This window comes from Mesoplodon mirus, assembly GCF_964341445.2.
Source record: "Mesoplodon mirus genome assembly, chromosome: 7".
Taxonomy (NCBI): Eukaryota; Metazoa; Chordata; class Mammalia; order Artiodactyla; family Ziphiidae; genus Mesoplodon; species Mesoplodon mirus.
The window spans coordinates 131,728,030-131,751,949 of NC_138983.1; the positions used below are offsets into that span (position 1 = coordinate 131,728,030).

The window sequence follows — 23,920 nt, forward strand, 5'->3', positions numbered from 1 at the left end:
ATTTACCATTGCAACAAAAAGAATAAAATATCTAGGAATAAACCTACCTAAGGAGACAAAAGACCTGTATGCAGAAAATTATAAGACACTGATGAAAGAAATTAAAGATGATACAAATAGATGGAGAGATGTACCATGTTCTTGGATTGGAAGAATCAACATTGTGAAAATGACTCTACTACCCAAAGCAATCTACAGGTTCAATGCAATCCCTATCAAACTACCACTGGCATTTTTCACAGAACTAGAACAAAAAATTTCACAATTTGTATGGAAACACAAAAGACCCCGAATAGCCAAAGCAATCTTGAGAACGAAAAACGGAGCTGGATGAATCAAGCTCCCTGACTTCAGACTATACTACAAAGCTCCAGTAATCAGGACAGTATGGTATTGGCACAAAAGCAGGTACATTTTTCTAGTTAGGTACCAGAGCCTTGTAGAACATCCCTCTGCCACAGCGATCATGGCTGAGGAAAACTGCCACTTTCAAGCTCATTCAGAAACAATGCTCTAGTAGCTCTCTCTGTCCCTTTACAATTCTTTCTTTCATTCCATTTCTTTGTGAGATGAACAGTGGATTCAGAAACTGGGCTCTGCATCATTAACTGTGCGATCTTGATCAAGTCCCATAACTATTTCCTTATCTATAAAACAGGATGAGGAGACTTATCTTTTAATAGGATTTGTAAAATATGGCACATATTATGGAGTACAGATTTTCCTTCTTAGAGACAAAAGGGAGGAGTCAAAGTACCATGTTGAAAGCGTAAATCCCAGTAGGACAAGGTTTTGCCATATATTTTTGTTTGTGTTTTGAAAGCAGGAAATAAATCTTCCTTTGCAAAGGGGAACCCCTGTTTTGCAGTTAGACAAAGAATCCTGACATTACATGTGACAATCTATTCTGTAGCCAAAAATACTATTGGTTGATTTTTTTTTTTTTTTTTTTTTTTTTTTTTTTTTGCGGTATGCGGGCCTCTCACTGTTGTGGGCTCTCCCGTTGCGGAGCACAGGCTCCGGACGCGCAAGCTCAGCGGCCATGGCTCATGGGCCCAGCCGCTCCGCGGCATGTGGGATCTTCCCGGACCGGGGCACGAACCCATGTGCCCTGCATCGGCAGGTGGACTCTCAACCACTGCACCACGAGGGAAGCCCTATTGGTTAATTTTTAATCACAATCACAATCCACAGATATGTAGACAATTTGATAACAATTTCAATTACATTTCTGACAAAATATCAGTTGACCAATACCATAAACAGAGGCATTTGTTATTGGTGTGGATTGTGAAAGGTGAGCAGAATAGTGTAGCTGATACATTCTCAAGCATGCTCAAGAATAAAGAAGCTTAGTTCAACAAAGTATTCAATTGCTATATATATGCATACTGAAAATCTAGAATAAGAGTAATTAATAAAAGAACTCTGAAAAATTCTGGAAATATTTACAAGTTTACCATACCCACAATTTTTGTCATTCCTTCTCTGTTTTATGAAATTGTAAGTAATAAATCATTGAAACAGGAAAGGGTGCTATGTAATGAAACCAAGAAGAAAAAAATTGGTTAGACAGCATACCTCTCCATGGCTTTCCTTGGATGGGAAAGACACAAGAAAAGAAGTAAGTAGTGTTATTCTTAGATGGGAAAGGTTATTGGCCCATTGTCTCCAACTGGTATAGGGTTACTAAGGGCTGAGAATGACCCTCTAGTCCAAGAATAGGCCCATGGGGTTACATCATGTGGCAAGAAAAGAAAAGAAAAGAAATTAGAGCAGAAATCCTGCCAAGAAGAATTTAGAAAGACAAATGAAGAAAAAAAAAGAAAAAGAATAGTAGGAAGAAGATAAAGTGGAGCAGGAAGAGAAGGAAAAGCCACAAAAATGGAGGTATAAATGGTTCAGCTCAGTTTGTAATTCTCTGCAGGGTTTTCTTCAGAGCAATTTTGACATCCTTGTTCCTGAGGCTATAAATGAGAGGGTTCAACATGGGTACTACATTGGCATGAAACACTGAGAAAAATTTCCCCTGACCCACAGACCCAGCAAATGATGGCTTGACATGAATGAGCAGCCCCAATCTATAGAATAGACCAACTGTTATTATGTGGGAGCCACGGTGCTGAAGGCTTTGGGCCAACCTTTATCTGATGGTATGTGAAGTATCTTGAAAAGAATCAAGGTATAAGAAACAGAGATACAGAGGTACAGAGGTACTTTCTTCATCATCTCCTGGTGTCTATGCACAGTTCTAAATAAGGAACATCTGGGGCATGATCACTTGCCTTTACTAGCACTTTCCTAGAGCCTCTGGGATTGCATTAGTGAAATAGTGTATCATAGCTTTAGCACTGTCCATGCTTATGAATTTCACCTCTGTAAAGACGTGTTGTAGCAAAATGGTTAAAAGAACGGGCCCCTTAAGTCAGACTTAGTTTAAATCTGGCTGCTAAACTTCTTAATTGTAATACCGTAGACAATCCTGTAAAGAGATGATGTTCTTCTCAACAAAATATTAGCAAACCAAATCCAACAGTATATAAAAAGGATCATACACCATAATCAAGTTGGATTTTTTCTACAGTCACAAGGATGGTTCAGCATTCACCAATCAATGTGATAAACCACATTAAGAAAAGGAAGAATAAAAATCACACAATTATCTCAATAGACAGAAAAAACATTTGACAAAATTCAACATCCAGTCATGATAAAAAACACTTAGCAAAGTGGGTATTGAGGGAATGTATCTCAACATAATAAAGGCCATTTATGACAAATCCACATCTAACATCATACTTAATGGTGAAAAGCTGAAAGGCTTTCCTCTAAATTCAGGAACCATACAAGGATGCCAGTCTTGCAACTTCTATTTAACACAGAATTGGAAGTCCTAGCCACAGCAATCACACAAGAAAAAGAAATAAGAGGTATCAATGGATAACAGCATGGTAGAGTTGAAGGAAGAAGCCTCTACTCTTTTTTTTAAATTAATTAATTTATTTTTATTTTTGGCTGTGTTGCGTCTTTGTTTCTGTGTGAGGGCTTTCTCTAGTTGTGGCAAGCAGGGGCCACTCTTCATCGTGGTGCATGGGCCTCTCACTATCGCAGCCTCTCTTGTTGCGGGGCACAGGCTGCAGACGTGCAGGCTCAGTAGTTGTGGCTCACGGGCCTAGTTGCTCCACGGCATGTGGGATTGTCCCAGACCAGGCTCGAATCCGTGTCCCCTGCATTGGCAGGCAGATTCTCAACCACTGTGCCACCAGGGAAGCCCTGTTTGTTTGTTTTTGAAAGGTGTAAAGTCTGTCTAAATTCATGTTTTTGCAAATGGGCATCTGATTTTTCTAGCATCATTTGTGAAGAAGACTACCATTATTCCATTGATTGCCTTTGCCCTTTTGTCAAAGATCAGTTGACTATATTTTATAGGTCAACGTCAGGTTCTCTCTTCTGATCCATTGTCTTTTCTTTCATCACTACCACACTGACTTGATTACTGTAGTTTTATAGTGAGTCCTGAAGTTGGACAGTATCTGTCCTACAACTTTGTTCTCCTTCAGTATTGTATTTGATATTTTGGGTCTTTTCCCTTTCCATATAAACTTTAGAAACAGTTTGTTGATATCCACAAAAACTTGCTGGGATTTTGATTGGGATCACATTGACGATACAGATGAAGTTAAGAAGAATTGTCATCTTAACATAATTGAGTCTTCTAATCCACAAACATGGAGTATCTTTCCATTTATTTAGGTTTTTTATTACTTTTATTAGAGTTTTGTAGTTTTCCACATATAGATCCTTTATATATTTTGTTAGACTTAGAACAAAGTATTTCTTCGTTTTGGAGGGTAGGGGTGGGGTAACAATATGAATAGTATTGAGTTTTTCATTACAAATTCCAATCATCCAGTACCTGGTATATAGGAAATCTATTAACCTTTGTATGTTAACTTTGTATCCTGTGACTCTCCTCTAGCTACTTATTAGTTCCAAGAGGTTTTTTTTGTTCATTTGTTTGTTTTGTAGTTGTTGCTGTCAATTTTGAGGGACTGTCTACAGAGACAATCATGTCATCTGAGAACACAGACAATTGTATTTCTTTTTTTCCAATGTGTATTTAAAAATGGTTTAAAGTTATCATTCCAAGAAGCATACAGGCTCAAATATTAATAAATTTGAAAAAATGTATCTCAACATCCTTTGTCCTAAGGAAAATGCAAATTAAAATTATAATGAGATACCACTGCATTCACACTAGAATGGCTAAAATTAATGACTGTCTATACCAAGTGAACATGTGGATGTGGAACACCTGGAACTTTCATACACTGCTGTTAGAAGAGTAAAATTATATAGCTACTTTGGAAAACAAATTGGTATTTTCTAATAAAGTTGCACCATATGTAGCATCTGATCCAGACATTCCACGGCTATCACATATACAGAGAAATTAGTGCAAATGTCAAAAAAAATACTTATACAAGAATGTTCACTGAGGTTTTATTTCAATAGCCAAATTTCCATCAATAAGAGGATAAGGAAATTGTAGAAAATACATTCAATGTGATATTTCTCATAAAACAATGTTCTGATACATGCACCAATATGGTTGAGATACAAAAATCATTAGGTTGAATGAAGATGGAAGACTCAAAAGAGTATAAACAGTATGATTTTATTTATAAGATTTTAAAGAACAGGCAAAATTACTCTAAAATAATAGAAATGAGAGCAATGGTTACCTCAACTTGTGCATGAGATTTGTCTATTGACTAGAAAGTGACATAAGGGAATTTCTGGGGTCATGGAAATGTTCTGTATCTTTTTCTGGGTGGTGATTAAATGAATTTATACTGAGGTAAAAAGTCATCAAGCTGTAGACCTCATATTTGTATATTTTACTATATGTAAACTAGGCCTCATAAAATATAATTTGAAATGTTTTTATAAAACTTTATAAGGAAAATTTATTTGTGTAAAAATTTATACAGCTCAGTAGTTTAAACAATATATTGTTCAGTAGATCTCTCAGGACTTACTATGGAAAACTAGTCTGTGTTTTTGTAACACATCTCTAATATCTACTATCAGTATGGGTAGGCCAATCCACACCTTTCCATACCAACCTTAGAGGCTTAATACTGGACCAGATGGGTCAGTAGTCTTACACAGGATTGGGCTTGGGTGTTTCCATAAAAAATATTCTGATTTATATTGAATCCATGTCTCCAACCTGGGGAAATTCAATGAAGTTGACATAAAGAAAGAAAACCGAGAAAAAAAATAATCAGATACAACTGGGACATTAATCACTTCCCATTTAAGCTTGTGCTCCATGAGCCCTGCCAATTATTACAGTGTGTTTGTGTTTCTATTACCAATAGTGACAGCCAAGCTTCAATCTCTTTTTTCTTTCTTATAAAAAATTTACAAATGAGTAATTTCAGTTTAAAAATATGGCAACATTTCATGTTTAAAATAACAGGAAATCCAACTAAAAACTAGCTTAAAACTTGGCATGCAAAAAGCAGGAAAATTCAATCCACAATGAGGAAAAACCTCAATCTGTAGAAACATACTAAAAATACATATTTTAAAATTAGCAGACAAGAAAAAAAGCTGTTATTAATATATTATATATATTTAAGAAAAAAATGTCAAGGCATGACAAGGCCCACATTGACATCCTTGATCTGAAAAATACAACGTGTGAAATGAAAAATACACCAAATCCAAAAAAATACATAATCCAAAAATAATCATGAGAAAAACATTAGAAATCCCAATTGAGGGATATTCTACAAAATACCTGACTAATACTCTTCAAAACTGTCAAAGTTATCCAAAACATGGGAAGTCTGAGAAAATGTGACAGCCAAGAGGAACCCAATGAGACATGACTAATCAACGCAATGTGGTATCCCGAATGGGATCCTAGGATAGAAAAGGGACATTAGGTAAAAACTAAGAAAATCTGGATAAAGTATGGACTTTAACAATAATTATCAATATTGGTTCACTAACTGTGACATATGTATCACACTAATGTAAGATAGCAAGAGGAACAAGATATGAAATGTATAGTAACTCTGTATTATATTAACAATTCTATAAATCTAAAATAATTCTAAAATAAAAAATTTATGTAAAAATAAATGTGTTGAATAGAGTTAACACCACATCAGAAGAAACGATGAGTGAACTTAAAGAATAGCAATAGAAAGTAACCAAAATGATATCCAGAGACAACAACAAAAAAAGCCTAGAAAAGAATGAACAGAGCATCAGTGAGCCCTAAGACATCATATTATGTAATTGGAGTAACCTCATATGTATGTAATTGGAGTCCCAGACAGCAGAGAGGAGGAGTGGTAGAAAAATATTTGAAGAAATAACAGCTGAAGACATCCACCTAAAGTATCACTATACAGTGAATGCCCCCTTACCACCTAATCTAATTTGAGAACAAAGTTGACTAAATAAGCTATTTAACAACTGTCATTTCTGGTATTGTTGGGCTAGGCTATTGGGTCTACCACCCACTCAAAACAGCTAAAAATACTGAATAAAATATTCTACAATATTCTATTTTATGAACTGGTTTGTGATTACATAAATTTTGCATTATTTATTAAATTGCAAATGTATGTATTATGAAGTTTTCAGGATATATTTGATGGTAAAATCAGAAAAGTTGTTATATTCATTACCTACTATAATAATGTAAATTATTCAAACATCAAAAATATCTCTTAAATGAGATTTATCATTTTTTATTAAATAACATTCCCAAATAAAATATACTCATAATTCTAAATGAAAATTGGTACTTGCTTCTGGAATATAAATTCTTTGTTAACAGGCTTTGTTATTTGCAATTCTTGAGCAAGAATTTTTAATGACTATATCTCCAATTTCTTTTATAATCATCAATGAGAAATTCTGTATGCATAAGTGGTAGAGTTTAGATCATTCTTACCACCATTTAAAACTTTGCCGTTGAAATCATATTTAAATAATGTGAGTTATTTTCTTTTTACTGACAAATTTAATGTTCAACAAATTTGGAACTAATTTCACTTTTTCATTTCAAATATTTCAAAATAACAGAGAAACCCAATTTGCAGAAGGCTTGTGCATTCTTAGAGCAATCACACTTCAACTAGTTTAGATGCCACAAAAAGGATAAATTGGCTGGAGATGGACAGAAGTATGTGAAATGGGGAGCCAGAGACTAGGGCATCTGCCTGGAGCTGCGAACATCAGGACTCCTTGCCTGGCATCCACCACAGGCCAAGCACTGTGCTCCTGGGCACCTGAAACAGACTCCCCCAGCAGCCCTGTGGGACTCTGGTCCACCACAGGCACTGTCCCCTCTGCGTGTGGCTGCTGTAGCTGGTGAGCAGGTGGTGGAGTGCCTTTTTGGTTGGGCTGTTGAAATAGGCCAGTGAGTGCCTCACTTGGCTTACCATTCTTGACGCTGGCCAAAGTATGGTATATGCCATCATGTCATACACATTCTATTCTTACCCTTCCGAGAGCATCTGTCTAGGATATACTCTAGGCTCGATGCCTTTAATGTGAATTCATCTGGGGATTCCGCATGAAGAAACCAAACTTTTTTCCCAATTAAAATTGTATTTATGAAGCATATACAGAAAGATAATAAAGCCATATCTACCCATATCTTCAAGAAATTCATCAAGTTATGGACATAATACTTCCAAATATCCTAAAGGTGTTTTAAAAATGCTTGATATATTGAAATAATTTTTACTTCAAATTTTATAATTATAGTTATTTTTAAAACACTACAATTGAATTTTTAATCATTTTAGTTTTATATGAGTTGTGATTTTAATAATTTTAAATGATCATTTTTGCCATGTTGATCAAAAGAATATAAAGTCAAATTGTAAAGTAAGTCTGTTGATTCACAGACCGAGCCAGGCGTTTTACTGACTCATACTGCCAGCAGAGTGTGCTGGGAAATTGGATATCACATTCAGACTACAAGGCATGTGTCATGCCTGCAACTATATTTTGCCTACATAAACCAACATAATCCCAAAAAGTGTGTGAAACTGGTACGTCATGAATATATACATGGCCTTTTATTTGGCTGGACAGGGCCAACAATTCATCGAGGTGTGTCTCTCTCCACGCATTTTGTCTGCTTGGTTCTACTACATTTTAACCTTAGATGAACTCTCCCCATGTAGTGAAAACAGGAGTACTAGAATCCCTAGATTTAATCTTACTAATTCAGTAACTACAAGTAGAAAAGTTTTTTAAAATAATTTTGGCAGAAAAGACTGTAGTCAAATGACTATTTATGACAAATCACTGTCATCAGGGTTTGGCATGTGCTAATTAGACAGGATATGTCTTGTGAGATGGGCAAGTCAGTCCAACAAAATCACATAAAATGTGTTCCCTGTTTCAGGGCTTCCCTGGTGGCGCAGTGGTTGAGAGTCTGCCTGCCAATGCAGGGGACATGGGTTTGTGCCCTGGTCTGGGAGGATCCCACATGCCGCGGAGCGGCTGGGCCCGTGAGCCATGGCCACTGAGCCTGCGCGTCTGGAGCCTGTGCTCCGCAACGGGAGAGGCCACAACAGTGAGAGGCCCACGTACCGCAAAAAAAAAAAAAAAAAAAAAAAAAAAAAAAAGATAATTGTATATATAGACATTGCAAGGAGGAAAGAGCAACAGATGAAGCAGAGAAAACATAAAGACTAATAACCTATAAAAAATAGCTACCCAGAACTGATAGAACAAACAGAAAGAATAAGAAGCATAACCAGATTCTAGAATCTCAGAGGAGAGGCTCTATAGGATTGGTGCTTGGATTAATGGAGGGCTTGGAGATGCCCCACAGCTGGTGCTTGGATCTCTGTAATAGAGGTTCCAAGAGGGTGCAAGGCCCAACATGGAGGGAGACCAAGAAGAAGACCTGACAAGTGCTTGAGCCACTCAAGGGGCAAAGTCTGGGCAATAAAGTGAGGGAAGACACTACAGCTGTTAAGGAACTGTTGTCCAGCTATTCACTATACATAAAGGGGGTGTACCAAGTTAGGCACATTTCCATGTGCTTATTGTCTATTTACATATGTTCGTTTGGGATGTGTCTTTCAAATCATTTGCCAATATATGATATGATCTTTTTATCACTGAGATACATTTTAATTAAGTTGTTATATATTCTGGATACAATACCTTTATCAAATATATGTTTTGCAAATATTCTTCCAGTCTGTGTCTTGCCTATAAATATTTTTTTGATAAACAGATGCTCTAATTTAAATGAAACTCATTTTCTCTTTTTTTTCTTTTAGATTTAGTGCTTTCCAGAATATGTTTAAGAAATCTGTGCCTACACTAACATACTTTTCTATGTTTTCTTCTAGAAGGTTTATGTTAAAGTTTCATGTGTATAGTTTTGATCTATTTAAAATTAATTTTTGTGTATGATGTGAGGTAGAGGTCAAAGTTCATTGTTTTCCTCATGAGTAGTTAGTATTTCCAGCATCAATTGCTTAGAATGATTTTTCTTTACTTACAGATTTACACAGTTGCTCAGTTAAAAATCAATCAACTATATAAGTGAGGATCTGTTTCTGAATATTCTATTGTGTCCCATGGATTTATCTATATTTATAACAAAACCAATCTGTCTTGATTACCATATCCTAAAACTAAGGTTTAAAATCAGTTAGTGTTAAGTCCTCTATGTCATTTTAGAGTTCTCCAAGAAACAGATGCTAAGAAATGATTAGACTTCCAAGACATTTATTGTGGTAAGTGCCTGTGAAGGATAAAATGGGAATGAGTGGGAGTCAGTGAGAAAGCCTTCAGACCAGGATGAAAGTGTGATACCTACGAAAGGAGAGAGAGAAGAAAGGATTGGGTAGGAAAACCTCAGACCACAGTGCGGTTCAAAAAAATCTCAAATAGGATGATAGGAAGTCCCTAAACAAAGACTGCCTATCAGAAGAGATCCACGTTACACAGAAATTGGCCAGGTCCGGTGTGACCCACCATGCTAAGCCGTTGGCTGAGGCCATCTTAGAGTAAGCATGGACTCTGCCTGAACACTATGGTGGATCCAAAGGAGTATTGGCTATAGACAGTCAATGATGCTCCCCACAGGTGGCTCTACTGAAAGGAAGTTAGTAGCACCTCTCTATGGTTGCCACACTTTACTCCTCAAAAGAAATTATACCCCAAAGTTCTTTCTGACTTATTTTTTGTTATTGTCATTTATTACTATATTTTATTAATTATTATTTCCAACATTAAATTTATTATTGTTATTATTCAAACAAGATAATCCAATTCAACAAGAATATTTGTGACCTACCACTATATTTGATACTCTAAATATATGAATGGGAAAAGCATTGGAGAAATAGGGAAATTATAGGGAGAAGCATCTAGGTAAATATATTTATTGTCTTACTGGTGAGACGAGGTTTAAGTAAGTTCAAAAAATGTTGCTAGGAATATGGTTTACTATATTAATATGCAACTTTTTTCATGATACTTCACTGGATAAGTGAAACATGGCTAAAATGTTTCTCCTAATACCATGTGTAGTATTTTCCTAAAGTGATAAAAAACAAAATTGACAGTAAAACCATGTGCTTTTTTCAAAATATCTGGTGTCATTTTAGAGAGTAATAAACACAAATTTTATAATAAACCACCCATTATGCTTACTGGGATCCTGAGATACATATGTATTTTTCTTCTATTATCCTCTCTTAATGCCATGTTTGGCAATAAATAGTGGAGTTATATGTATTCTCTTCAATTTTAAAGGCATTTTCCTTATAGAGGTTCTCAGAAGCAGGTGGCATGTAAAACAGATTTGGCCATTTTCAAAGGGAACAAGAAAAGTAATAATAATAAAAGGAAAAGTGGTATGAAAAATAGAACAAAATGATAACATCAGAAGGACCTGATCCTACTTTAAGCTATATATGCAATTTGCAATGAAGACATTTCTTTGAATCCTTCTTCCTATACCAGGAGCAATATTGTTTTAAAAGACAATTATTCTGCAGTGTTTGGGCACTTCTGTGTCTAGAACAGCAAGCTCTAATTCTAACTTTATGTATTTATGAAACTCACCATATTTGTCCAGATTAGGAATAGCCCAGGAGACAAAGATAGTATGAAAAAAATCGGTTCATGTTTTCCTTTTATAAAGATGCTACTAGTTATTTAGGAAACTGGTACAAGGTGCAAGAGGTAAGTAGGAAAAGTGAGACAAGCTATAAGGAAAGTGATGAGACAAGTCTATTATACCACATATAACACAATCTGTAGAAGAAACACAGTTATGAACAAATATCATCTTGAAAGACAATAAAAATTGAATGTCTTTACATTATTGTTGTTTGTAATTAGAACATGTTTCTCCTCTGAATTTTAAACAGAGATTTCCTCAATGCAACTCTGACATCTTTGTTCCTCAAACTAAATCAGAGGACTGAGCATGGGTCTCACATTAGTATAAAAAAACAGAAGAAACTTTTCCCTGCTCCATAGATCCAGGAGAAGAATATTTAAGGTACATGAATGCTGTTGAACCAAAAAAAACCAGGAAGAGCAATGATGCGGGAGCTACAGTTGCTGAAGGCTTTCGATCTTCCCTGAGCGGATTTGATATGAAGAATGCTAGTAAGGATGAAGATGTAAGAAACTAGGATGGTGAAACTGGGTACTGTGATGTTAATACCCACAACAATGAGAACTACCACCTCACTGACATAAGTGCTGGTGCAAGAGACTTGGAGGAGTGGGAGGATGTCACACAAATAACGGTTGATATTAACATTGCAGAAGGTTAGTCTAAGCATTCACCCTGTGTGGGCAGAGGCTCCAGTAAAGCCCATCACAGATGCAGCCAAAGATAGCACCAAACAGACCTTATGGGATATGGTGACCTTATATAGCAATGGAGTACAGATGGCCACATAGCGATCATAGGCCATTGAGGTCAACATATAGCACTCAGAGACGACAAAAAAGAGAAAGAAAAACAGCTGAGTCATGCACCCAACATAGGAGATGATATTCTTCCTGAATACAAAGTTCATCAGCATCTGGGGGGGTGAAAACAGAGGAGCAACAGAGATCAATGAAGGATGGTTGAAGACTAAATAGTACATGGGGGTGTGGAGGTGAGAATTCAGACCAATAAGAATGATCGAGCCCAGGTTGCCCACCATGGTGACAACGTAGATCATTAGAAACAGGTAAGAGAGGGGCTGCTGGAGCTCTGGATGGTCTGTTAATCCAGCAAGAATAAATTCAGGCACTAAGGAGTCATTTCTAGCCAGCATTCTCAACTTCGGAAATCTGTGAGAATAGAAGAAAACTCCATCAATAGGGAACCCAGCTCTGTTCTTACAAACTCTCTTTTATATGAGCTTTATGAGAAAGAGACTCAGACTGGCAGAAATCATATAAGTCCTCCTTTGCTTCATAAGGTATGAAGGTACACACCCTTCAACATTTAAATCACTGTCTTTCATTGCATGAACTGCATGTGACAAACAACTGCTCTACCTTACTAGAAGATAGAGGGATGGGTAGCTGAGGAACAAGCCTACTTGCTGATGGGCTTCACTGGTGGGAATGTATCCCCATTTCTCCCCCCATTCATCTGATTCATCACTTCCTAGTTCCTACTCATGTTTCCATTACCCTACTAGGTACCTCAGGTCCCCTGTTTTGACCATCAAGAAAGAAAGGATCCCTACAGGGAAGACACCATACAGATATTCTGCTACCAGGAAGTCTCTCATAGTCTCTAAGGTATTCAGATACTTTACTATAAGAATACAGGAAGTTAATAATTGAAAACAGGTATTGAGGTGAACCTTGGTAACCTAAGTTTTATACTTAACCATATATTCCGGTGTTTCCACACATTCTCCTCCTCTGTGCTATCCTAGCTGGACAGCGAATGAATAAAGGAAGGTGGATGTGCTTTCCTAGGTTTTGTAGGATGGCATGAACGAGAAATATTAATTTGAGTGCTGATTAAGTTAGTTATTAAGTTTGTGAAAACATTTCAAGCTGTATACTTATTATGATATATCAACTTTCCTCTGTTTATATATTTCAATTAAAAAATTTTAGAAAAAAACACAAATCTCTTCTGATGTTGCTGTCTGGAATTGTCACTTGGAACTGCTACAGTTCTCCTGCTCCCAGAATGAAGATGGAGTCAACACAGAGTGTATGCTGTGAACAATACAGGCAGTAGAGTCAGAGCTCCAGACTTTAGAGTTTCTTGTTATTCAATATAAATACTTGTCATTTTTCAGCAACAGAAGGAGTGAGCAAATATAGAAACTTGGTTAACTCACTCTCCATCCATTGAGGGAACTCAGTGCTGACGCTTTATACGTGTTTTACCTCCGCTGTCCTGAAAGAAGAACTGGCCTTGGAGATATCAAAGATGAGCAGATGTAGTCACAGAATCTTCCTCCTTCCCTGGAAAAGAGTCATAGCATAGATCTCACAGTATGAATGTTCCAAGAGTCAGTCTATGATTTAGATCAAACTTATGGTTATAAATTTAATAAGAGATCATGAAGGGAAACCACAGGCTTCATATCTGAGCCACAATGTCATAGAGCACACAGCATTTGCTTAAGGCTTATAATTCTTTTGGACCTGATTAGAAATTCAGGTATAGGGGTTCCCCAGGACTTTCCCATCATGATACGCTCTGCAGGAGAGAAATGTGTCGTTGTTTACACCCTAATTGTTACAGTAAATGTTCATTTCCCAGCAGGGATTATACATTCCCCAGAGCATAGGAGAAAGGATCCTCTGCTGTCTCTTATAAAGATGCAAATAATTAATGTCATTGAAAATTCACTAATTATATTTCTAGGTAACATTAGTTTCAAGAATTTAAGTTCATAAAGATATATGACCATTTCAGAAAAGTTTATTGTGGCCCTTTATAATAGTTGAGTCTCTTTAAATAATCAGTGTTTATGCAAATTTTATAGATATAAACCAAAGGATCTTTTTAATTGATTTCAGAGATTATTGTTTAATAAAACACTATTTACTATAAAAATGATTCCATGGAAATTTAATTACCTTGAGTTGTTCTGATTCAATATGCTTTTAATAGATTAAAATCAAATCTATAAGAAAAATCACTGTAAATAAGCTTCTATTATAAGGAAATATGACTTTAAAATTCCTATGTATGTATTAGCTTATGATCATGCTTATGAGAAAAAAATCTAAGTTTAAAAAAGTTTTTAATTATTATATATTCCCAGGAAATTTCAAAAATAATGGATAGAGTCCCCTGAAATCTACCCAGCTTCCTACCATGGTGACATCTTTGACAACTGTTGTATAATAGCAAAACTACAGACATTATTCAGCTTTGAGCAATTTTATATGCAGTATGTGTTTCTGTCATGTGTGTGTGTGTGTGTGTGTGTATGTATGTAATGTGATCACTTGTGTAGGTTCATGTAACTACCACCATCGTGATACAGAACTCTTCCACTAACATAAAGGAACTCCCTTACACTACCTCTTTATAGTGACACCTATCCCCTCCCACTTTCATCTGTCTTGCAGCAACCACTAACCTGATCTTCATCTCTATAGTTGGGTCATTAGGAAGACAACAGATGAAACTATACAATACATAACTTCTGAAACTGGCTTTTTTCACTAAGCATGATGACCTTAAGTCCATCCCAGTTGTTGCATGTATCAACAGTCTGCTCCTTTTATTGCTGAATTGCATTCCATTTTATACAACCCACATTTATTCAAACTTCTGTAGTAATTTTAAAACTACTAGGTTCTTGTTTAATGCAAAACTAAATCTGTTTTATTTATGGAAAATGTTTAAGGGGCAGGGGATATAAGATCACAGTTCAGACTGGCTCTTCTTATAATCTTTTAAATCAGTTTTATTGTGGCATAATCTGGATACAGTAACATGCTCTCATTTTAAGAGTATAGTTCAGTGACTTTCAAAAATAATACAGTCATATAAAGACCACCATGGTCAAGATCTAGAGCATCCCCCTCACCCCCAAAAGTATATTCACCTCCCTTTGCAATCCACACCCTTTTTTTAATCATGAAAGGATGTTGAAATTAGTCAAATGCTTTCTCTGCATCTAGTGAAATAATCATATGATTTTTATCTTTCATTCTATTAATCTGGTATAGCACATTTATTGATTAGTGTATGTTGAACCATCCTTGAATCCCATGGTTAAATCTTGCTTGATCATGGTGTATGATCTTTTAATGTGCTGTTGAATTGGTTTGCTAGAATTCTGTTGAGAATTTTTGCATCTATATTCATCAGAGACATTGGCCTGTAGTTTTCTTTTCTTATACTGTCTTTACCTGACATTGGTGTGAAGGTAATTCTGGTTGTAAAATGAGTTCGAAAGCTGTTCTTTCTTCCATTTTTGGAAGAGTTTAAGAAGTTTTGGCATTTATTCTTGTTTAAATGTTTAGCAGAATTCACCAGTGAAACAATCTAGTTTTTGGTCCTGGGCTTTTCTTTGTTGGGAGATTATTGATTCAATCTCCTTACCCATTATTGATCTGTTTTGATTTTTCTGTTTCTACATAATTCAGTCTTGGTAGATTGTTTGTTTCTAAGAATTTATCCATGTGTTCTACAGTATTCAATTTATTTGTGTATAATTGGTCATAGTAGTCTCTTATGATCTTTTGTATTATTGTGATATCAGTTGTAATGTTTCCTCTTCATCATGATATTACTGCCGTCTTTGTCTCTTGTTACAGCTGTTAAAGTTTATCTTGTCTGATATAAGTATATTTACCACTGCTGTTTTTTGGTTTCCACTTGCATAGAACACCTTTTTTTAGCTCCTCACTTTCAGTCTGTGTGTGTCCTTAAAGCTGAGGTAAGTCTCTTATGGACAGCATATAATTGGGTCTCGTTTTTTGTTTTGTTTTGTTTTAATCCATTCAGCCACTCTTTTCTTTTTGACTGGAGAATTTATATCATTTACACTTAAAATAATGAATGATGGGTAAGGACTTACTAATTCCATCCTAATTGTGCTCTAGCTGTTTTGTAATTCCCATGTTCTTTTCTTCCTCTCTTGCTGTCTTCTTTTGTGATTTAATGATTTTCTATAATGGTATGTTTCTATTTCCCTTCTCTTTATCTTTTTATATTAATGTAGGCTTTTGCTTTGTGATTACCATGAGACTTATAAAAAATATCTTATCGATATAACTCTATTTTAAGGTGATAACAACTTAACTTTGATAACACACAAAACACTACCCTTTTACTCCTTTCCCACATTTTATGTTTTTGATGTCACAATTTACCTCTTTTAATATTGTGCATCCATCAGCAAGTTATTGAAGTTATAGTTATTTTTAATAGTTTTGTTCTTTAGTTTTACTAGAGTTGACTGGTTAACACACCACCGTCTTATAGTATTATATTCTGAATGTGACTATATACTTACCAGTGTACTGTATACTTTTTTACGTTTCATGTTACTAATTAGTGTTCTTTTGTTTTGGCTTGAAGAACTCCGTTCAGCATCTCTTAGAGCAGGTCTAATGCTGATTAATTCTCTCAGCTTTTGTTTGTTTGGGAAAGACTTTATCTCACCTTCATTTTTAAAGACACCTTTGCTGGTGTCTTCAAGTATTCTTGATTGGCAGGGCAGTTTTTTCTTTCAACACTTTGAGAATATTATCTCACTCTCTCCTGGGCTGCAAGCTTTCTCCTGAGAAATCTACTGATAGTTTAATGGGGGTTCCCTTGTACTTGAGTATTATTTTTCCTCTGGATGATCTTAAATTTTTGATTTTAGACAGTTTAATTATAATGTGTCTTGGAGAAGATCATCTTGAGTTGAAATATTGGGGTGACCTATTAACTTTATGAAGTTGGATGTCCAGATATCTCCCCAGATTTGGGAAGTTCTTAGGCATTATTCCTTTAAACACGCTTTCTGCCCCTTTCTCCATCCTTCTCCTTCTGGGACTCCAATAGTGTCTACAAGGTTTCTCTTAATGGTATCCCACAGTTCATATAGGCTTTCTTCGCTCTTTTTAATTTTTTTTCTTTGCTCTCTACTGACTGCATAATTTCAAATGTCCTGTCTTCTACTTCATAGAATTGTCCTTTTGCTGGATCTAATCTGCTTCTGCTGTTCTTATCACATTTTTAAATTTCATTCATTGTATTATTCAGCTCCAGGTTTTCTATTTAGTTCTTTTTTTATGATTCTCTCTATTAAGCTTCTCATTTTGTTTTTCAGGATTTCATTGAATTGTCTTTCTCTGTTTTCTTGTAGCTCACTGAGCTTCCTTAAAACCGTTAGTTTGAATTCTTTATCAGGCAAACTGCAGATCTCCATTTTTTTTGGCTCTGATTCTGGAAAATTAGTGTGCTCCTTTGGTGATGTCATGCTACACTGATTTTTCAAATTCCTTGAAGACTTTGCTACTGTCTTGAAATCTGGAGAAGCAGTCACCTCCTCTGGTCTTTCTGACAGGCTTCAGGAGAGAATTACCTTCTGTCAGCCCCGCTAGTAATTCTGAGGCTTTCTCAGATCTTTTCTATGGTGCTCCACATTTCTTGTGTCAACTTACAGCAGAGTTCTTATGCTTGTATGCCTTCTTTCAATGCTGCAAAACTAGTTCAGTTACTGATAGCCTCCTGTTTGCTTTCCCTAGGGTGGTGCTGCATGGTCAAGTTTGTGGTTTCTCCCAGGCCTGCACCGTTGGGCCAGAATTCGAGTTGGTCTTATAATCAGTCAAAGACAGGGTATGTCCCACTACTAACTCTTTGTGAAAATTCACAACATCATCATTATGTGCCTGTGTTTCTGTATGTATTGTGTTTTATTGTTAACAACAAAATGTGCAGAATCTCACTTTAGGAGACGTCTTATGCAGCATGGTGTGGGAGGATACAGACAGGAGGCTCTTAGAGTCTTGGCTGGGGTCCCAGTCTTTGGCCTCTCCATGGGCAGACTGCCTGTTAGGGTTTTCCCTTAGCAACAGGCCTGGAATGGTCTGCTCAGAACAGTGACACACCAGGCCACATGAAAACAAACTAAGGAGCAAGCATATTAAGGCCAAGAAATGCTCAAGTTCATCCAGCTCCCCAGTGACCTTTTCCACCTGAACAAAAGTCCCTGATGTCACCACTTGCTGGGCAGTGGCTTTGGTGGACAGAGAGCTAAAAGGGAGTGAAGGTGACAGTGTCCCCCAAGCCCCACCATCCTCTCTTCTCCATGCTGGGAGTCAGAACTGCTGCCTTTGCTCAGTGGCCTTGTTTCTTAAACTCTTTCTCACTTGGGATTTCTTAGACTTAAAAACAGAAACAAAACAACAACAAAAAAACCTATTTGTAATGAAATAGCAGAAACACTAATTTCATAGTGCTAACACCTACATGTTGCGGGGGGAATTGGCTTTTGGTACCCAAAGGTATCATTCCAAATCAAAGTTACTCTCTGGAGGTGAAAAAATACAAGAAAGTTAAGAGGACAGATTTTGCAGGTTGGTAACAAAGAGGAAAGGCTCCAAGAACAGGGCAGAGATGGGGTCTGCTGGGCACCTGTAGAACAAGGACCACTCCCACCCCATGGGGTGCCAGGACCCCTCCAGAGCAGTGGGTTGGGGCTCAGAAGCTACCATACTCTGCCTTCACCTGTTCAAGAACAAGCGCTCCACATTCAGCCCCTTTCCTGGCATAGCTGGGGATGGTGCCTGTGAACACGTGTCTGTGGGGTATGCCAGGGACTCTTGATGAGGCTGGGGCATCATCTATCCAGACCAGGTTTTATCTTGTGCAAAGCGTAGTGCTCTCATTCCTCACCAGATGCTGGCCACAGCCTTGCTGGAGGAGGGGGCCAGGTCTGCTTCAAGGGCTTGTCCTATCGCACTTGCCAAGAAGGGCATTTTTTGAAGCTGGCTCCACCCCTCCCTTCCAAACTGCCTGCAACCAGCTCGCTTCCTCACAGCAAAAGGATGGGCCATCAAGAAAGGTGTCTGGAGGCAGGGAGGGAGGCAGTGAAGAAACCGGAATTCAAGCAGGACAGGAAGTGAGCCCCCAGCTGCCTGAGATGCAGGTGGGAGAGAAAGGGTCTGAGGACGACAGAGAGGATGGGGGCTGCCAGAGACAGCAAAGCAGCAGCAGAGTGAGGAAGCTGCAAAGTCGGGAAGTCGTGAGCAGAGGGGAACCCCAAGAACACGGAAGGCCCAAGACAGGAGGCCTCAAGAGAATCGGGAACTGAAGTACAAAAAGGTGACCCCTACAAATGGGGGACTGAGGCACAAAGCGATGGGACCCTGAAGTGAATGAGCGCCCAAAGGGGGCCTGAAGCCCAAAGAGACGGTGGAGGCAGAAGCGTAAGAAGGGGAGGCTGAGAGCCCAGACCCTGAGGTGTGAGAAGAGATGGGAGTTGGGGGAGCAAGGCCTGGGGCAGTGAGGGCCCAGAGCCCCAAGACCGGAGAGGCCAATGGGCGAGAGGCAGGGCATCCACCGGCGGGCCCCAAGGGGAGCCGCGCTCCGCCGTGTTCAGCGGCTTCCAGGCTGCTTCGGCACGAGGGCCAGGTGCCCTGTCTGACGGGCGGCAGTGACGCGGGAACCCCGGCCTGAGCGGCGGGCCGGGAGACGCACTTCTTGTTTTAGAACATACCCAGGGTTATGGACGGAACCTACTCAGCTTGCTGCCCCTGGTGTCCTTCTGGGTCAGGCCCTGGCCCGCCCGCCCCCTAGGGCTTTGCGCCTCCATTTTGCGTCCGACCCGAGGCGGCAGCGGGCGCGCTCTTCGTGCGCATGCTCGTCACACGGCGGAACAGCCGCCGGCTCCTCCGAGGAGGGTGTGCAGCTCGGCGGGCCAGGGGTCCCCATGCTGCAGAGCAGAAGACGGACGAAGCTTTGTCTTTGTGGGGCCGTCAGGGGCCAGGCCACGGGCAGCTGGTGGGCGGCCTAACTGAGGGCTGCAGTGGGCCGGGGCGTGGGCTGCACGGCGCTTCTGGTGCTAGCCGCAGATTTGCCCCAGGGTGGTTTCCGTGCCGTCCATCTCGCGGTTGCTGCCGTAGGAGGCCTTGGCGGTGGCCCAGGCCACGCGTGCCCGCAGGCCCCACTCGTCTCCCGTGGCAGCCTCCGTGCGGTCACCCAGGCCCAGCCGGCCGCCCGGGGCTCTCAGGCTGCCCGTTCTCTAGCGGCCGCTTACTTCGGGGCCCAGCAGATGCCGGAGACCAGGGAGCCTTCGCGCAGGACCTCGCAGGGGCCGCTACCCGCCTCTTGCGCCCGCCGGGTGTTCAGAGACTCTCCGGAGAAGGTAAGAGTGAGGCTGCGCCTGCGCTGGGGCACAGGGCACAGGGCCTCCGGGCTGCCCCTGGGCTCCGGGAGGCTGCGGTGGAGCTAACCTTGGCCCGCGCGTCGCGTCGAGCGGCGGCGGTAAAGCCGCGGCGGCGGTAAAGCCGCGGCGGCGCGGCTGTGGGAGGAATCGCGCGGGTGGCCGGCCGCTCTCGCTGTTGCGGCGCTCGCTCCCCAGATCCGTATTATTCTTCATAAGCAAATCAGCCGGGAAAAGGCATTTGAGTATAACAGAACTTCTTTTATCTACGATTTATTATTCCGTCAACCCCAGTATACATGGAGTAGGGTTTCACAGTTGGAAACACACAGCCCTGTGAGAAACAAATTCAGCAACTAGAGTACAGTGTTCATACACGGTTCGAAGAGCCAGTCAGAATTTGGCCCTGGGAGGAGTCCCGTGTAAAATATCGCAGACTCCCAGTGTTCTTACATAAACTTCAACACTTTCTGAAGCATCAGCATTTCTCAGATTGTTGTGTGCGTTGGTTGATTTCCAGAGTGTTGAAATCATTGTGTCTGTCAGTTTGGGCCAAGTTTATGGATGTTCTTGTGGAGAAGATTTGCTGACCTCACTCAACCATAAGTTCCACTGAAGAAGGTCCTTTTGATTTGACTTACCCCTATTTTTCAGGAAATATAAACTGTGTTTGTAACTTACTTCTAATAATTTTTGGTGGAAAAATCCAAAGTTGTAGCAAGTGAGTTTATGTTACATGAAACAGGATTTATTGGGAAAACCAATAGTGACATTGTTTGCCAAAGAAGTAGCTAGAATATTCTCTTTTGAGAAGTGAGGTACAAAGATGACACAAATTTCAATGATTAACTGAGAATTAAAGCACCCTGAAATCTTGTACTGCAAAGTTTATTCATATTTCTAACTTAGAATTTAACCCATTTGACAGATACGTGTTTTGCCAGTTAGATCATCCTTTGGCTGATACATGTGGGGGAGAAATATTGTATCAGGGTTTATGTGCACAAACAATAGAAAGTGACTCTAATTCAGTGCTGTGTGTCAATTATACCTCAATAAAAGTAGAAAAACATGACTCTAGCTCTTTTAAATAGAGAAGAGTTAATATAAAGAAGACTGGGAATTCAGACAATTGGTTTGAAGTTCTAAAACCAGGGTTGGAGAACAGGCAGATGTGGCAGGTATCCGCATCTGTAAGGCATCTCATAGACAGCTTGGCAGACAGGTTCTGCAAGGGTGGGGCAGGCCAGAAGGACTGGCAGCTGTGCTACCACCGACAAAGGATGCTCAGCCGATTCTGAGCAGTTGGCAACACCCACATCATGCAGTGTAGTTGTGGATATGTCATTCGCTCAGTGTCAGGAGAGCAGGGATTCTGCTAGTGTGAGGTTTTGACTTGCGGCAAAGCGTTTCAGGGAACGGGCCGTCACGTCAGACTTTCTGAAATTTAAACCCAGATGGATTCTCCACTTTCTAATTGTGAAATTTTAGACAATTCAGGTGACCTCCTTCACCCTTGGTATCCTCATCTGTGAGATGAGAATAATTGTCTTTTGGCTTAAATGACTTACTACATGTAAAATGTTAGAACACTGCCTGGAACATAGAGTCTGATAAGTTTTTGTTCTCCTTCTTCTCATTCATATTCACCTGAATGTACGGACTGAACCTGTTCCCTCCCTGCCTCCTGGACAGTTCTGTTTTATGTCTGTTTATGTTCCTCAAGTTCAAGTGCCGCAAACTGCAGTCAACATTTACTTGGCGATTCTCAGAACTGCTCCACCTCTGGTCATCAATTTCTAAGCTTTTTTCGCTACCACCTAGGCAACAAACAAATTGTAAACATCTGCTTCTCACTCAACTTCTTCATCCGGTCTCCAAGTCCCAGAGGACTTATCTCCTTGAAATCCTGATCTGGCCTTTCCCTCTCAATTATACTGATTTGATAAGCTTCTCCTCATCTCATGTTTAGATTACTCTAATAGTTTCCAGTGTGAGTTCCTGTGGAATCTTACCTCCCTCTCACCACACACACAAACACACACACACACATGCCTCTCTTTCTTGCAATATGGTTATAACTGTAAATTGTTAGATAAATATTGGCAGTTAGATTATTAAACACTATTTATAGATAGTACATAAAATGCTATTTTTGCTTTCATTTCCTTTTTTGTTTTCCTTGAAGTGAATATTTTTAGGTGCTTTCATTTGCTTAATATTCTATGGGTTTCTGTGATTTATCGCTAACCTCGTGCCCATTTGTACAGATCTCCTCTCACTATGTACAGCTGTAGCTATATGATGTTAGCTGGTATTCTAAAAGTGTTATCTTCTTTAAGATGTCTTTCCAATAAATTTATGATCCACTCCAGTGACGACAGGATGCCCTCTTACTTTGTTGAAGATTTAACACCTTGAGATCCCCCTTCACCATCTTTCTGGGGATACTCTTCACCTCTTACCTATGTTAGGTCCCTGTACCTATGTTAGGTCCCTTATATTCTCTGGATCCTATATCTTCCTGTTTCTTGGTTCCCTTCTTCATTTTTTAAAATGAATTTTATTTTTTAAAAGTTTTAGATTTATAGAAAAATTGAGAACACAGTACAAAGAATTACCATATACCCCACATTCTGTTTCCCGTATTGTTAACATCTTACAGTACATTTGTTACAATTAATAAACCAATATTGTTATATTATCAATAACTAAAATCCATACTTTATACAGATTTCCTTAGTATTTACCTAATGTCCTTTTTTTAACATCTTTATTGGAGTATAATTGCTTTACAATGGTGTGTTTCTGCTTATAACAAAGTGAATCAGTTATACATATACATATGTTCCCATATCTCTTCCCTCCTGCGTCTTCCTCCCTCCCACCCTCCCTATCCCACCCCTCTAGGTGGTCACAAAGCACCGAGCTGATCTCCCTGTGCTACGCGGCTGCTTCCCACTAGCTATCTATTTTACGTTTGGTAGTGTATATATGTCCATGCCACTCTCTCACTTTGTCACAGCTTACCCTTCTTGCTCCCCATATCCTCAAGTCCATTCTCTAGTAGGTCTGTGTCTTTATTCCTGTCTTGCCCCAAGGTTCTTCATGACTTTTTTTTCCCTTAGATTACGTATATATGTGTTAGCATATGGTATTTGTTTTTCTCTTTCTGACTTACTTCACTCTGTATGACAGACTCTAGGTCCATCCACCTCACTACAAATAACTCAATTTCATTTCCTTTCATGGCTGAATAATATTCCATTGTATATATGTACCACATCTTCTTTATCCATTCCTCTGTCAGTGGACATTTAGGTTGCTTCCATGTCTTGGCTGTTGTAAATAGTGTTGCAGTGAACATTGGGGTGCATGTATTTTTTCGAATTATGGTTTTCTCTGGATATATGCCCCTGGTGTTATTTTTGAGAAGACTTTCAGGAAGCCATAAAAAATGACAGCTGCCTATATATGCACCTCCCAATACTTCTGGTAAAAGCAATACAGAAGAATAAGATGAACAAATA

General features: G+C 38.9%; 1 pseudogene across 1 annotated transcript; it reads right to left on the reverse strand.

The window, feature by feature from the left end:
- Positions 1–1,535: 1,535 nt before the first annotated feature.
- Positions 1,536–12,353, reverse strand: LOC309807483 (olfactory receptor 8B3-like; annotated as a pseudogene). The gene is made up of 2 exons: positions 11,546–12,353; positions 1,536–2,029 (listed from the first exon to the last, which is right to left on the reverse strand). The product of its transcript is annotated as an olfactory receptor 8B3-like (transcript).
- Positions 12,354–23,920: the final 11,567 nt, after the last annotated feature.